This window comes from Tachyglossus aculeatus, chromosome 2 (genome assembly GCF_015852505.1).
Source record: "Tachyglossus aculeatus isolate mTacAcu1 chromosome 2, mTacAcu1.pri, whole genome shotgun sequence".
In the NCBI taxonomy this organism is placed as follows: domain Eukaryota; kingdom Metazoa; phylum Chordata; class Mammalia; order Monotremata; family Tachyglossidae; genus Tachyglossus; species Tachyglossus aculeatus.
The window spans coordinates 10,301,696-10,319,051 of record NC_052067.1 but is presented as its reverse complement, the minus strand read 5'-3'; the positions used below and the strand labels follow the sequence as shown (position 1 = coordinate 10,319,051).

Genomic DNA, 17,356 nt, shown 5'->3' with positions numbered 1-17,356 from the left:
ATTATTATTATTACAGTGCTTTGCACACAGTAAGTGCTCAATAAATACAATTGAATAAATGAATGGGGAAGTAACAGGGTGATCAGGTTGTCCCACGGAAGGCTCACAGTCTTAAACCCCGTTTTACAGATGAGGGAACTGAGGCACAGAGAAGTTAAGTGACTTGCTCAAAGTCACACAGCTGACAATAGGCGGAGTCAGGATTTGAATCCATGACCTCCGACTTCAAAGCCCGTGCTCTTTTCACTGAGCCATGCTGCTTTTCGAAATGCCACATTGGCAGCTGTGTGGCAAAATTGGGCTGGGACCAGTGTGAGACAAGGATGAAACAGAAAGGGTAAAGTAGAAAGAGCACATAGTAAGTGCTTAACAAGTACCATAGTTTCAGTTAGCGTGAGGTGGAGGAAAGCAGACGTGTGCACCGGTCTGGTGTAGTGTTACTGTACTTCCTTGGTCATTCATTCATTCATTCATTGAATCGTATTTATTGAGCACTTACTGTGTGCAGAGCACTGTACTAAGCACTTGGGAAGTACAAGCTGGCAACATCTAGAGACGGTCCCTACCCAGCAACGGGCTCACAGTCTAGAAGCGGGGGGACAGACAACAAAACAAAATATATTAACAAAATAGAATAGTAAATATGTACAAGTAAAATAGAGTAATAAATCTGTACAAACATATATACAAGTGCTGTGGGGAGGGGAAGGAGGGAAGGGGAGAGAAAGGAGAGGGCTCAGTCTGGGAAGGCCTCAAACACAGTGACAGTACTAAGTTCTATCTTGCCAATGAAAATCTGGTTGTATTTAGGGTTTCTTTGCTGAAGGCTGGACTTGGGTCTTCTTCAAGCTTACTATCAGTCCATTGTACAACGCCAGCTCTGAAGAGTAATTCATAACCATTTGCCCATCTTCTGGCATATGTGTGCCAAGATGCCCGAGACATTCATTCATTCAATCGTGTTTACTGAGCGCTTAATGTGTGCCAAGCACCGCACTATGCGCTTGGGAGAGTACGGTATAACAACAGACCCATTCTCTACCCACAATGGCTTTACAATCTAGAAGAGGGAGACAGGATTTATATAAATTATGGATATGTACATAAGTGCTGTGGGGCTGCCCAGACGTAGAGAACTGAGGCATCAGGAGATTCAGACTCGAAAGAAGCTTGAAGCTGCTCTGCACTTAATTAATAACCACCATAATAATAGCGGTATCTGTGTTTACTATGTGCCAAGCACTGCACTAATCGCTGGGGTAGCATCTAGGCAATTAGGTAGGACACGGTTGCGCTCACAGTGTAAGTAGGAGGGAGGAGAGGTTTCAAATCCCTGTAATAATGAATAATTGGATAACACTTACTATGGGGTAAGCATTGTACTAAGCGCTGGGGTAGGAAAGAGATAATCAGATCGGACACAATATCCCACACAGACTACAGTCGAAGGGGGGAGGGAGAACAGATATTTCATCCCCATTTTGCAGATGAGGAAACCAAGGCACAGAAAACTCAAGTGACCTGCCCCAAATCACACCGCAGACAAGTGGCAGAGCTGGGATTAGAACCCACGTCCTCTCACTTCCAGGCCTGTGCTCTTTCCACTAGGCCACTCTGAGGAAACTGAGGTACATATCCACTTCAGAGCTTTTATCTAATGGAGGAGTTTTTGTTAAGAGTGTTTTGTTGCTTTTAACAGAGAAAATTGGTGTCTTTCCCTATGAACACAAATCTGGCTGACCTTTTAGTCTAGTTTGGTATTGATTTTCTGAAGAGAATGTCAACCTCAAAATTCTGCATGGTCCAGCGGAGGACCCCCTGTAGCACTACGTAATTTTCAGAAAGCATGAAAAAGCACGTACTGGCAGTGAGCTTAGAAATTTGCATAGATCGTCTTTGTTAGACACTATGTTGAAGTAAATGAGCTGTGGTTTAGGAGCCGAAGTAAAATTTTATCCTGAAATAGATTACTTCTCACATGTTTCATCTGGAAGGGTAACCTTGAAAAGGAAAACAGCCTGCCCTAATGAAACAGTACATGGTTTTAGGATTTTGAAACGTAGGCGAGATGGGCCGTGAAAGTTTATGTACGTTTCCGCCCATCCCTGTCGATGTTCTTCAAGCAAGGGAAGAAGGCAGTTCAGGATTCCTGATTCCATATGGTACACCTTTCTTACGACTTAGTAATTGCTCTATTCAAATCCATTTCTTCATCGCGTAGCCATTAACTCCACAACGAGTACCCGGTGCTCATTTGGGAAGTCTGCCCGAGCAATAATTGATGGTGAAATACGCCACAATTTGGTAAACGTATGTTTTAGGATCCGACTGAGATTCCATACTACAGTTTACTTAATCCCAGACGAAATTTGCGTCTACTCACGTAATGGATATTTAGGACCTTGTGTAGTCTTAAAGAATTTGAATACTCAAGTTTCCTTCAGCCCTCTGATTCGATGCAGGAAGACAGCAACATTTGAAGCTGTAGGGTTTTATTTCTGAATGTTTGTGTTAAAAGGCCAGGGTGCAAAATAGCTTAAAAAGGACATGTTGAGTAAGAAGACTTTTCACTGGTTTTTGTTAGATCATCATCAATCGTATTTATTGAGCGCTTTACTGTGTGCAGAGCACTGTACCAAGCGCTTGGGAAGTACAAGTTGGTAACATGTAGAGACAGTCCCTACCCAACAGTGGGCTCACAGTCTAAAGGGGGGAGACAGAGAACAAAACCAAACATACTAACAAAATAAAATAAGTAGAATAGATATGTACAAGCAAAATAAATAGAGTAACAAATATGTACAAACATGTACATATATACAGGTGCTGTGGGGAAGGGAAGGAGGTAAGATGGGGGGGATGGAGAGGGGGACGAGGGGGAGAGGAAGGAAGGGGCTCAGTCTGGGAAGGCCTCCTGGAGTAGGTGAGCTCTCAGTAGGGCCTTGAAGGGAGGAAGAGATGCCAAAGTCTTTGCTTTACCAAGCAGCGAGAAGCCATGGGGCCTATTGGAAATAGCTCTTGCTGTGGAGTCAGAGGACCTGGGTTGTAATCTGGGGGGCAGTGAGGGAGGTGGGGGTCTCCACCACTTACCTGTTACGTGATCTTGGGCACGTCACTTTAACTTCTCATCTGTAAAGTGGGGATTCAAAACCTGTTCTCCCTCGTATTTAGAAGGTGTGCCTCTTGTGGGATAGGGACTTTGTCTGCCTTGATTAACTTGTTTCTACCTGAGTGCTTAGTATGGTGCCTGGCATATAATAAGCGCTTACCAAGTATCATAAGAAAGTGGGGTTAGGGGTGGGTTTGCCAGTCACCATGCGTTTGATTGCATAGGCACCTTAAGGCTTTCCTGTGGGGGAGCATACTCTCCCAAGTGCTTAGGACAGTGCTCTACCGACAGTAGGCACTCAATAAATACGATTGATTCAAGTGGCTGGACCAGGGTTTAGAGTAAAAATAAACCCCAAATTAGTTCACCTTAGCTTCCTTTTCCACCACGTACACTGAAACAGAGAGAAATACGTTTCCATACGAGGCGCTTCTGCTGGCGTAGTCCCAGTTTGAGCTAATCCAGAACCTGTGGTAAAGCACTGTGGGAAGCTCCAAGGTGAACTTCCACTCGGAGTTCTCCCCGAGGAGAATTTGGTCCGACCCTTTGGTGTGGGATGGGGCTTTCCCGTTCTTGGCAGAGGAGACAGTCTCTCCTGCCAGAAAGTCCCAGTACTTTTGGGGAAGTGTAGGAGGCTTGTCTCTTCATCCCATAAATGTCAGAATTTTATGCTTCTGCTTCCTTCCCTGCAATTCCACTGACAGACAGGTTTCAGAAGGGTTTTAAAGTACGCTGCCTCTTCGGCTGTGACCTTGCCGTCTAATAGTAACACCATCTAACTTGGATGTGGCGTATTTAGTCGTGTTCACTAGCTACTATTGATTGGAAAATGGGGAGAACAGACAAGACGTTTATCTTTATCATTTCCTTGACTTAGTGGCTTGCTAGAAATCTCTGTTGAAATCACAAGAAAGAGGGGGAATCTATTAAGGCTGACAATTTTGCCCAAGCCTTCTTCCTTATACAGTGGTTGAGTTTATGAAAACATGCTTTACCTCCTTCCCCTCCCCACAGCGCCTGTATATATGTGTATATGTTTGTATGTATTTATTACTCTATTTTATTTGTACATATTTATTCTATTTATTTTATTTTGTTAATATGTTTTGTTTTGTTCTCTGTCTCCCCCTTCTAGACTGTGAGCCGACTGTTGGGTAGGGACCGTCTCTATATGTTGCCAACTTGTACTTCCCAAGCGCTTAGTACAGTGCTCTGCACACAGTAAGTGCTCAATAAATACGATTGAATGAATGAATGCTGCAGGAAAGGGGAAATGACCTTTTCTAATAGTGTGCCCTTTTGTGAGCACTTTGTCACTCGGTAATTGATTGCTTAGCAGAGCACTGTACTAGGCATTTAGGAGAGTGCAACACAGCAGAGTTGGCAGACATATTCCCTGCCCACTAGAAACTTAGTCTGGAGGGAGTGTTAATGGTATCTCCTGTCTTACGCTGTCAAGTCATCTCCGACCCTTAGCGACACCATGGACACATCTCTCCCAGAACTCACCACCTCCATCTGCAATTGTTCTGGAAGCAGAGTGACTTAGTGGAAAGAACACAGGCTTAGGAGTCAGAGGGCATGGGTTCTAATCCCAGCTGTGCCACTTCTCAGCTGTGTGACTTTGGGCAAGTTACTTAACTTCTCTGTGCCTCAGTAACCTCATCTGTATAATGGGGATTAAGATTGCGAGCCCCACGTGGGACCACCTGATCACCTTGTATCCCCCCCCAGCGCTTAGAACAGTGCTTTGCACTTAGTAAGCGTTTAACAAATGCCATCATCATCATTATTATTATTATTGGAAACTCTCCAGGTGTGACCTTGAGAGGGGAAGTGGTATCTCACATGGCCCCAAAATAGTGAAACATTTCCTTTGGACAATAGTTCTCATCCGTCTTGGTGAAATTTGGTATAAGCATTTATGAAAATCAGTTATATCAAATTTCTGCTATGTGCAAAGCATTGTACTAAGGTTTTAGGTGAGTATATAATGGGGTAAATAGGATCCTTGCCTTCAGGAGTCGGCAATCTAGTGGGAAAGACTAGCACCAAAATAAATTAGAGCTAGGAGGAAGCAGCATGGTTTAGTGGATAGAGCATGGGTTGGGACTCAGAAAGACCTGGTTTCTAATACTGGCCCCACTAGTTGTCAGCTGGGTGACACTGAGTCTCGGGGCCTCAGTTATCTCATCTGTAAAATGGGGATTAAGACTGCGAGCCCCGTGTGGGACTTGGACCTTGTCCGGCCTGATTATCTCATATCTGTCCCACCACTTAGTACAGTGCCTGGCACTTAACAAATACCAATAAAAAAAGAAAGGAATGGGAATAAGTACATGAGTTAATGCTTAACTAACAGGGTATGTGAGGGATGTTCTTGATTGCTTGGAGAGGTTCAAGTATTTATGTGTTTAGGTGGCATAGAAACGTCGCAGAGGCACGTAGAGGGGTAAACTGGAGAGATTAGAAGTTAAGAGGGGAAGACTTCCGGGAGATAAAGCAGAAGGGCTTTGAGGATGGGGAAAACTGGTCTCTAGGATTTGGAGGAGGCAGCAAGAGGTTGGTGGCGGGAGAGATGAGAACACGACCCACCTCTACTTGAGAGGAATGTAGAGTGCTAGTGGGTGGAGAGAGTGGAAAGAGAGGTAGGAGGGAGAGAGCTGGTTGAGTGCTTTAAAGCCGATGGCTGGGAGTTTCTGGTTGATGTGGACTGGGATGGGTGCCAAAGAATGAGGTGGTTGAAGAGGGACAGTTGTGGGCAAAATGATGCTTTAGAAAATTGAGCTGGGCAGCGAGGTGACCAACGGAGAGCCAGTGGGGAGAGGGGAGAGCAGCGGGTGAGGACTGAAGAGGCGGCCGATTGCTCAAGCCGGGGTCTGATCGATGTCAGGAACAGGGTGGGGACCGTGAGAGGGGAGAGGAAAGGTGGATCCGGGAAATGGGGTGGAGCAAACCCCAACAGGATTTGGCGTTGGACTGAATGTGAGTGGTGAATAAGAAGGAAAAGTCATGGAGAATGTCAAGCTTGTGGGCTTCGGGGACAGGGAGATTGTTGTCGGTGTCAACTATAATGGGAAATCTAGGTTGTGGAGTGTACAAGTAGGACCCAAACAGATCGTTATTTTTTCTAGGCCAAATCAGCCCCTGGGATGTTTAGCTCAAGGAAAAAGAAAATCTTTAAAGTAATCTTTACATTGCAAATGGTGATGAGACAAACTCCTCAAATGCTTAGTATATTCACTCCTACATCTGTCAAACTGGTTAAAATATCAGTTCCTCCTCTACCGTTACTATTTTAACTCCTTTTTAAAATATCTCTTCCATTTAGCAACATATAAATTAAATTCCTTTGTACATTCATTAAAAAGCAGCGTGGCCTAGTAGAAAGCCCATGGGCCTGGGAATCAGGACCTGGATTGTAATCCTTGCTCTTCCACATACCTGCTGTGTGACCATTGGCATGTCACAGTTTCTCTGTGCCTCAGTTTCCTCATCTGCATAATGGGGATTCAGTACCTTTTCTCCTTCCTACTTAGGCTGCGAGCCCCCCCGTGGGACCTGATTACCTTGTATGTACCCCGGCGCTTAGTACAGTGCATGGAGCATATTAAGCACTTAACGGATACCACTGTTGTTACTGCCATATTCACAGCAAATATAATTTAAGATTACATTTTATTCTAGTTCTTCTGATTGCATCAACTGTCCTCTTAGAGTCCATCAGATTGTGTTACAGAACTAGACCTCACTTCCCGTGACAGCCGGCTGGGGCGTCTAGTGAATCCGAGGAAGGCTTGTTGGAATTCTCAGGACGAAATCCCTATATGGATGTTTGAGGAATCACAGAAGCAGAGTGTGGTTTAGTGGAAAGAGCACAAGCTTGGGAAATGTGTCTGTTAAATTGTTATATTGTACCCACCCCCAAGCGTTTAGTACACTGTTCTGCCCACAGTAAGCGCTCAATAACCTGTATATGTATATATGTTTGTACATATTTATTACTCTATTTTACTTGTACATATTTATTCTGTTTATTTTATTTTGTTAATATGTTTTGTTGTCTGTCTCCCCTTTCCAGACTGTGAGCCCGCTGTTGGGTAGGGACCGTCTCTATATGTTGCCAACTTGTACTTCCCAAGCGCTTAGTACAGTGCCCTGCACACAGTAAGTGCTCAATAAATATGATTGAATGAATGAATGAATAAATACAGTCGACTGACCGAGTCATGCGACCTGGGTTCTAATTCCAGCCCCGCCACTTGTCTTCTGTGTAACCTCGGGCAAGTCACTTCACTTCTGGCCTCAGTTTGCTCATTTGTAAAATGAAGGTGAAGACTGTGAGCCCCATCTGGGATGTGGATTGTGTCCAGGTCGATTACCTTGTATCTGACCCAGGGTTTAGCACAGTGCTTGACATCTAATAGGTGCTTAACAAATATCCTAAAGAACCCCCCCACCCTCCACCAAACCCACCAAAAGAAAAGCAAGGCTTATATTCAGGCACCATATATTGATCTGATGGTAATTTGACCCATGCAACCCAATTTCCTGACTGCCTTCTAAAGGTAATTAGTGGAAGTAGTAGTAAAAATATTTATTAAGCACTTACTGTGTATAGAGCACAATAAATGCACCGGGCGCTTGGAGAGAATACCAAGATGGAAAATAGGCCTGGTTCCTACCCGTTGGGGAGCTCACAATCGTATATCTATAATTCTGTTCGTTCTAACGGTTTTGACACCTGTCTACATGTTTTGTTTTGTTGTCTGTCTCCCCCTTCTAGACTGTGAGCGCGTTGTTGGGTAGGGACCGTCTTTATATGTTGCCGACTTGTACTTCCCACGCGCTCAGTCCAGTGCTCTGCACACAGTAAGCACTCAATAAATACGATTGAATTGATTGAATGAATAAGTGGGGAGAAGGGACTGGAGAGGGACACATCAGGAAGGATGAAACATTAAAGCACAACCCTGACAAGTGCACCCCGAAACCCTCCAGATGAGTTGGGTGCTGTGTGGCAGAGTTTCAGTCACCAGTCTTGGCAGAGGGGGGTTGAAGCCTCAACTGAGGGAGTGGCTTTTATCCCTGACCCGGCTAGCCATTTATCATTCGTTCATTCATTCACTCAATTGTATTTATTGAGCACACTTACTGTGTGCAGAGCACTATACTAAGCGCTTGGGAAGTACAAGTTTGCAACATATAGAGACGGTCCGTACCCAACAGCGGGCTCACAGTCTAGAACCACAGGAGCCTGCCAGGAGCAGGTGGTAGGAGGAAAGGAGGCCGTGGTCACTCGGGGCTTTTCTTGGAGGGGATGGAGGAGTCCAAGAGCAGGTGGAAGCAGCTTTAATCCCCGGCCCGGCGAGCATGAAGCATGCCTGGAACAGGGACCCTCAGGGTGTGGCTTGGGGAAGGGAAGGAAAAGGCGGTAGGCACCACAGTGCTTTTCTTGGAGGGGATGGAGAAGTCCAAGAGGAGGCGAGGGCGTCCCTGGCCCGGCCAGCATGAAGCATGCCGGGAGCAGGAATCCTCAGGTTGTGGCTCACGGGGGAAGAAGAAGGCGGCAGTTACCACAATGCTTCTCTCGCCAGTGACGGAGAATGCACGGGAGCCACTTGGATCCCTGCCCCGGTGGGCATGGGGCGTGCCTGGCTGGAGCGGGGACCACCCTGGCTGGTGGGAAGGGAAGGCGGCGGCGGTCACCATGGTGCTTTCCATGGAGGGCGTGGACGGGTCTGAGAGCAGGCCGGACCGGCCCCAATCCCCATCCATTCCTTCCAGAAAGGTCGATGGGGCATAGCCGTGACTCTCGCTTAAAAGGATCAATCAGTAACTGATGATTTCTTGAGTGCTGACTGTATTCAGAATGCTGTACTAAGCACCCGGGAGAGTACAGTATCATAGAGTTGGTAGACCCAATCCCTGCTCACAGAGAACTTTCATGCTATTCATTCATTCAGTTGTATTTATTGAGTGCGTACTGTGTGCAGAGCACTGGACTAAGCGCTTGGGAAGTACAAGTTGGCAACATATAGAGACGGTCCCTACCCAACAGCAAGCTCACAGTCTAGAGGGACTGATAGACATTAAAGTCAATTTTAGATAGGGGAAATGGCCAAGTATAAGGATATGTTCGGAAATGTGCGGCTGAGAAGGGCGTGAATATCTGAGTGCTTCAGGAGTACATATTTATTCTATTTATTTTATTTTGTTAATATGTTCTGTTTTGTTTTCTGTCTCCCCCTTCTAGACTGTGAGCCTGCTGTAGGGTAGGGACCGTCTCTATATGTTGCCAACTGGGACTTCCCTAGCGCTTAGTACAGTGCTCTGCACACAGTAAGCACTCAATAAATACGATTGAATGAATGAATGAGTACCGATCCAAGTGAATAGGTAACACAGAAAGGAGGTCAAATCCAAGGAAGTGCAGGCTTAGTCAGGGAAGCCCTCTTGGAGGAGGTAGGATTTTAGTAGGACTTTTAAAATAGGAAGAGTGGTGGTCTGTTGGATATGAAAGAAGAGGGAATTCCAGGCCAGAAGGAGGGCGTGGACAAGGGTTCAGCAGTGAGGTGGACGAAGTTGAGATCTAGTGAATAGGTTGGCTTTAGAGGAGTAAAGCGTGTGGGTTGGGTTGTAGTAAGATGATTAGCAAGGTGTAAAGTAGCAGGGGAGAGCCAGTTGAGTGCCCTAAAGCCAAGGTTAAGGTGTTTCTGTTTGATGACGAGGTGGACGGGCAACCATTTGAGGTTTGTGAGGAATAGGGAGATGACCGGGCTTCTTTTGAGCAGCAGAGTGAAGTGTGGATTGGAGAGGTGAGGCAGGCAAATCAGCGAGGAGGCTCATGCAGTAGTCAAGGAGGTATATGTTAAATGCTTGGATCAATGTGATAGTAGTTTGGAGGAGGAAAGGATGGATTTTTGGATTGCCGGCAAGGGAAAAACGACAGTATTTGGTGACAGATTGAATATTTAGGCTGAATTAGGGGTAAGTTGAGGTGAGGTTAAAACCGAGGTTATAAGCTTGTGAGATGGAAGATTTTTTTAAAAAAGCGAAGGTTTCATTCTTATGCAACTTGGCGTTATGGAAAACTCAGTGTTTCATGCAGCATTCACATGCTCAGGTGCTTTGTTTGATGAGCAGACAGACCTGTATGGTTGCAAGAATGTTTCGTAGTTTTTTAAATCACATGCCGCTGAAGGGAATGTGAAATAATTGCCTTATGGCAAAACCGAGCATACTTTAAACGCTGGTATTTTGAAACTTTTCACCAACAAATATTCACAATTCACAGTGTACTTTAAAAAGAAAAGTTTCAGTTCGGGAAGACAAAAGAACTACAAATAGCTTGGTTATGGACGTGGGGATGATTATCCAAGCAGGTGATTATCAAGGCTCCAAGCTTCTCCCCTTTGCTGTTGCTGACCTCTTATTGGTTTCTATATTTGGCTGATTGTCACTGCATCGAGCTCTGAATAACAAGCGGCTTATCCATTCGTTTGGGTGTCTGCAGCAGATTTTAAAGATTGCATCCTCTGGAGATCTGCTTTTTTTTTTCCAGTTTCTCTCATGACGTCATGCCTTCAGTCCACAGCAGTGGCTGTCCGCATGATACACTTAAAACCCTCCCAACAGGTTTGGTATTTCCAGCCAGAAGATTTACTGTCTTCATCTCATTAGAAGCCACCGGGCCCAGAAAGACTCACCAGAAAACACTTTGTAAAGAATAAGCACTCTAACTTTCTTGGTTAGAAGTTTATAATTGCATTTGGAATTATGGGGATTTCTCAAGCTTAAAGGAGAACGCTGATAAGTAGACCCAGTACTCCTCCTTGTTTTTCTCTTTTACTCTCCATTTCTATAGAAGAGGTGTTACAGTGCTAAGTGCATTTTGAGTTGGCAGATGAAGCGATTTTGCTCTTGAGTGATCCCACGCTAAACAAAATAGAAACAAAAGGTTCTTATTAGAGAATTTAGACTGAAAAAGATTGTTATAGGTAAACATTAGGCAGCAAGATCGCAGGCCTAGCAGGAGGACAGACTTCCAACCAATCTATCAATCGGTCAGTGGTATTCATTACAGCCTGGCCTCGTGGATAGCGCATGGGTCTCAGAAGGTCCCGGATTCTAGTCCCGGCGCTGCCACTTGTCTGCTATGTGACTTTGGGCGAGTCACTTCACTTTTATATGCCTCAGTCCCCTCATCTGTCAAATGGGGATTAAGACTATGCCCCTTGTGGGACAGGGACTGTGTCCAACCCAGTTTGCTTGTATCCGTCCCACCGTTCAGTCTGGTGTCTGGCGTGTAATAAGCGCTGAACAAATACCACTATTATTATTATTATCGTCCCCTGTGTGTAAAGCATTGTAAAACTGGATCATTCTGGGAGCTCCAGAATCATCATTTCAAACCTTCTCAGAGGAGGCTGACTTTTCGACCAATATTGGGAAAGCTTCACCCTTTAGGGAACAGAGCCAAGTTCTCCTGAGGGCAGGAGACTGTTGGGAGCAGCCTGCTGGCTGGGAGATGTTGCCAGTTAACTGTTCTGAGACCCAGACCAAAGAGATCTTCGTGTAGTCCATTTATTTCTTTGCTTTCCGTGTACTGGAGTCTGCTTACCTCAGCCCTATGCTAAGCGTTGTGGTAGATGCCACACCAAAGGATCAGATACAGTCCCTGACCCACATGCTACTCAGAGTCTAAAGGGCAGGTAAAATAGATATCGCATCCCGTTTTACAGATGAGAAAACTGAGGCCAAGAGAAGTTAAGTGGCCTTTTTTAAAAAAAATATTTAAACACTTACTATGTGCCAGGCACTGTAGTAAGCCCTGGGGTAGAGACAAGTTAATCAGGTTGGATACAGTCCCTATCCCACATAGGGCTCACAGTCTTAATCCCCATTTTACAGATGAGAGAAATGAGGCCAAGAGAAGTGAAGTGACATGCCCAAGTTCACTCAGCAGACAAGTGGTAGAGCTGGCATTAGAACCGAGGGCCTTCTGACTCCAGACCTGTGCTTTATCCTCGAGGCCATGCCGCTTTCCCGAGATCACACAGGAGGCACGTAGAGTGGGTTAATTTGGAGGTCATTTTCGACTAAACCCTGTTTCCCATCCTTTTCCCCGATCCTGGGTTAATCAAATCCTCAGCTCCCCTCTGCCAGCCTCGATCCTCAGCGCCTTTAAATACCGGTCGGCCGATCTTGGACGTAGATATAGCTATAATTCTATTTGTTCTGACGATTTTGACACCCGTCTACATGTTTTGTTTTGTCGTCTGTCTCCCGCTTGTAGACTGGGAGCCCGTTGTTGGGTAGGGACCATCTCTATATGTTGCCGACTGGTACTTCCCAAGCGCTTACTACAGTGCTGTGCACACAGTAAGCACTCAGTAAATACAATTGAATGAATGAATGAATATTTTCGGTTGTGCCCTTTTCCAGGTTTTGCTACTACTTAAATCCCAACTTTGTTCTTGTCTCGTTTGAGAGTCTAGGTCATCCGAGGTCCCTGGGGTCTACGCAGGTGTCTGGTGATTGGAGCGGGGGTTAGGCTCCTTAGTCCAAAGCAGCGTGGCTCAGTGGAGAGAGCCCGGGCTTCGGAGTCAGAGGTCGTGGGTTCAAATCCCGGCTCCGCCACTTGTCAGCTGTGTGACTTTGGGCAAGTCACTTAACTTCTCTGGGCCTCAGTTCCCTCATCTGTAAAATGGGGATGAAGACTGTGAGCCCCACGTGGGACAACCTGATTACCTTGTATCTACCCCAGCGCTTAGAACAGTGCTTTGCACATAGTAAGCGCTTAACAAATACCAACATTATTATTATTATTATTATTCCTTTAGTGGTCCGAAATGCAGGATGCCAGGTTTGGTTCTTGATCCCATTCCGATCTCCTGATGAGCAAGCTCGGATGGGGTCTAATGGTAAATCGTTTATAGTAGTTGTAGGAGCAGTAAGCTCCGAGCACCGTAGTAAGCGCTGGGAGAAAATACGGGGGTTTCTCTGCCCTCCCGCCCATTACCACCTCGTGGCCCAGACTGTGCCCGGCCCGACCCGCCTCTCCCGTCTCCCCCCAGCTCGGCCCGGGATCTCGGGTGGCCCGCTCATCCCAGCTCTCTCTTCTGCCCTGCCCTGAGGCCCAGGACCCCCAGCCCCGGAGACTGCAAGCTCCTCACGGGCTGGGAACCGTGTCCGCTCACTCTGGGCTATTGCACTCCTCCAGGTGCTCAGTACAGCACTCTGCACATAATAAGCACTCAGCAAATACCCTTGATTGTCCCTCAGGGGGGAGTCACAACTCAAGAATCTAAGAGGGCGGGGGCACTGAACACAGTCACAGGAGTGATTAAAAACTAAAATCAATCAGTCGTATGTATCGAGCCCCCCTTTTCTTCCTAATGGTATTTAATAATAATAATAATGATGGCATTTGTTAAGCGCTTACTATGTGCAAAGCACTGCTCTAAGCCCTGGGGGCGCTACAAGGTGATCAGGTTGTCCCATGTGGGGCTCACAGTCTTAATGCTCATTTTACAGATGAGGTAACTGAGGCTCAGAGAAGTTAAGTGACTTGCCCAGTGTCACACAGCAGACATGTGGCGAAGCCGGGATTCGAACCCATGATCGCTGACTCCAAAGCCCAGGCTCTTTTCCACTGAGCCACGAAGCACTTACTTTGTGCCAAATACTGGATTAAGTGCTGTAGTGAAGCAGTATCACATAGTGGATAGAGCATGGGCTTGGGAGTCAGAAAGTCAAGGGCTCTAATTCTGCCTCCTTCACTTGTCTGCTGTGTGACCTTGGGCAAGTCATTTCACTTCTTTGTGCCTCAGTTACCTCATAATAATAATAATAATACCTCCCCATCCCCCCGCCTTACCTCCTTCCCCTCCCCACAGCACCGTATATATGTATATATGCTTGTATGCATTTATTACTGTATTTATTTATTTATTTTATTTGTACATATTTATTCTATTTATTTTATTTTGTTAGTATGTTTTGTTTTGTTCTCTGTCTCCCCCTTCTAGACTGTGAGCCCACCGTTGGGTAGGGTCCATCTCTATATGTTGCCAACTTGTACTTCCCAAGCGCTTAGTACAGTGCTCTGCACACAGTAAGCGCTCAATAAATATGATCGAATGAATGAATAATAATAATAATGATGGCATTTGTTAAGTGCTTACTATGTGCAAAGCACTGTTCTAAGCGCTGGGGGGGTACAAACAAGGTGATCAGGTGGTCACACGTGGGGCTCACAGTCTTAATGCCCATTTTCCAAATGAGGGAACTGAGGCTGAGAAGTTAAGTGACTTGCCCAAAGTCACACAGCTGACAAGTGGCGGAGGCACAATTAGAACCCATGACCTCTGACTCCGAAGCCCAGGCTCTTTCCAGTGAGCCACACTTCTTCTCATCTGCAAAATGGGGATAGAGACTATGTGCCCCATGTGGAACAGGGACCGTGTCCAAACCGATTTGCTTTTTTCTCCACCACGTTTAGTACAGTGCCTGGCACATAGTAAGAGCTTAGCAAATACCATTTTTATTATTAGTAGTAGTAAGTGCTGGGGTAGATACAAGCTAATTCATTCAGTCGTGTTTATTGAGCGCTTACTGTATGCACTGTGGACCCAGTGCCTATCCCACACGGGGATCACAGAGAAGTGAAGTGTTTTCCCTAAGGTCACACAGCACAGAGGTGGTGGGACTGGGAGTAGAACCCAGATCGTCTGATTCCCAGGCCTGTGCTCTATCCACTAGGCCACGCTGCTTCATTCTGTCTACTGTGTGCAGAGCACTGTGCTAAGCATCGGGAGAGTACAGCATGACAGAGGGTGTAAACATGCTCTCTGCCTCTAACACACTTTCAGTCTAGAGGGAGACACAGAAGGCCATGGGCTCTGATTCCGTCTCCACCACTCGTCTGCTGTGTGACCTTGGGCAAGTCACTTCACTTCTTTGTGCCTCAGTTACCTCATCTGGAAAATGGGGAGTGAGACTATGAGCCCCATGTGGGACAGGGACTGTGTCCAAACCGATTTGCTTGTTTCTACCCCAGCAGAAACAGAAAGCCCAAATCAGAAAACAGGGAACGCATTGTGGGCAGGAATTGTATATGTTCTATTGTTGTATTGTACTCTCCCAAGTGCTTAGTACAATGCTCCACACACAGTAAGTGCTCAATAAATACGATTGACCACAAGTGCTTAGTACAATGCTTCACACACAGTAAGCGCTCAATAAATACGATTGACCACTGCAGATAAGGTTAGGCGCTCAGATAAGTTTAAATAGGTGTGTTTCTGATGTCTGTTTTTACGCTTTTGCTCTCTTTCCTTGAGGTTGGTTAAGAGGCTTTACAATATAACACGGCGGGACTACTAAATTCTGGTAGTATTACCAGATGGTGAGTAATTTCAGGGTTTAGGGTTATCAATCATTTGTGGTGATCGAGTGTCCCATCGAGAGTATTGGATACTTGAGACTTGAGGACCAAGAACCTGTGCGGAAGAGTTGCCCAGTGCCTCTCACGCTCTCTTTCTCGTTTTTCTCCATCATCTCTTCCTCTCCTATCCCCTTCTTCTTCTTTCCCTCTGCTCCTTCCCCAAGTTTATCTCCATGCACAAATCAGGAAGTTGGGATCCCTGCAGCGCTGTCTTTGCCACCAATGTTGAACAGTCATTTTTTCAAGATTCCTTCTTGGCTTGTCCACAATCCGAAGCCCCTACGTGGTTCTTTGATCAGAAACCTCCCTCGTGACTGATTATAATTTGTAATTTTTTGGCTACGATATTGGGGTAGTTTTACCGTTTGGTTTCTGCTAGAGCTTTTACAGATTAGTGCCCCAAAAAGTGGTGATATAGAATTATAAAATTCTACCATTTACAAAAATGATTTTTCTGTGCATTTTTGGGGGGGGAGATCTCTTAAAGATATATCAATCAATTGTATTTATTGAGCGCTCACTTTGTGCAGAACACTGTATTAAGCGCTCAGGAGAGTGGGACCGTCTCTATATGTTGCCAACTTGTAATAATAATAATAATAATAATGATAGTATTTATTAAGCGCTTACTATGTGCAAAGCACTGTTCTAAGCACTGGGGAGGTTACACGGTAATCAGGTTGTCCCATGTTGGGCTCACAGTCTTAATCCCCATTTTACAGATGAGTGAACTGAGGCACAGAGAAGTGAAGTGACTTGCCCAAAGTCACACAGCTGACAATTGGAGGAGCCGGGATTTGAACCCATGACCTCTGACTCCAAAGCCCAGGCTCTTTCCACTGAACCACGCTACTTCTCCGTAAGCGCTTAGTACAGTGCTGTGCACACAGTAAGCACTCAATAAATACGATTGAATGAATGAGAGTATAACACAACAGAATTAGCAGATACATTCCCTGCCCGTAACGAGCTTACAGTCTAGATCTGGATATAATGATGTAAATATTCTCACTGTAGCATTTCAGTTGTGTGGACTCTTGCAGGGGCAACCGGAATGATCCTAGCGTGATCTTGTAAGGATTTCTTTGAAAGTAGGTTGTAATGACCCCCTTTGGTTGACATACATGTAATTTCCTATATATGGGAACTGGAAGCCTTTAAATGCACAATGGGAGAAAAGTTGAGTAGTCTAATAAAGGCTAGTGATTACAGCATTCTCTAATGTCCGTTTTGTTGGACTCACTTTTGTGTTAAGTATTCAAAATGAAAACTTATTCTTGACTGCATTAATGATTGACTTTTGCTATAGCGTCACAGCAGTATTGTTAGGATGATCTGATTGAATTGCATCCACCCCAGTGCTCAATGTTTGGCACGTAATAAGGGCTTAACAAATTGTTGTTGTTGTTTTTATCATTAAGTTTAAGGTTTAAAGTTAGAAAGCCTCATTTTCAAGGTATATCCTCTTATAACTGTCTCCTGTATGGCACATATGTGTTAGGAAGCTAATTATAACAACGTTTCCATTTTAAAATATGGTCATTAATGTGCTCCTAGCATGTCGCCTCAACTCGTTAGGGGGAAATTGGAAGAGAAAAAATATGTAAAAAGCATGGAAAAGTAGAGGAAAATGTGTATTTCTCATAAAAACTAGTGAGAAGATTAGAGAGTCAATGCATTTCCCATGTGGTGAAGAGAGACAATAATTTTGAGGGATCAGGGTTCATTTTCTGTTCCAAAGAACCCTTAGTATTTGGTGTCACCCTCGTGAACATCTTCTAGACTGTGAGCCCATT

The 17,356-nt window shown here is 45.3% G+C and overlaps 1 protein-coding gene across 2 annotated transcripts in view; it reads left to right on the top strand.

Moving 5' to 3' along the window:
• SNX13 (sorting nexin 13) overlaps positions 1–17,356 on the top strand; it is a 135,776-nt gene that overhangs the window by 29,704 nt on the left and 88,716 nt on the right. The gene's annotated exons all lie outside the window — the stretch shown is intronic.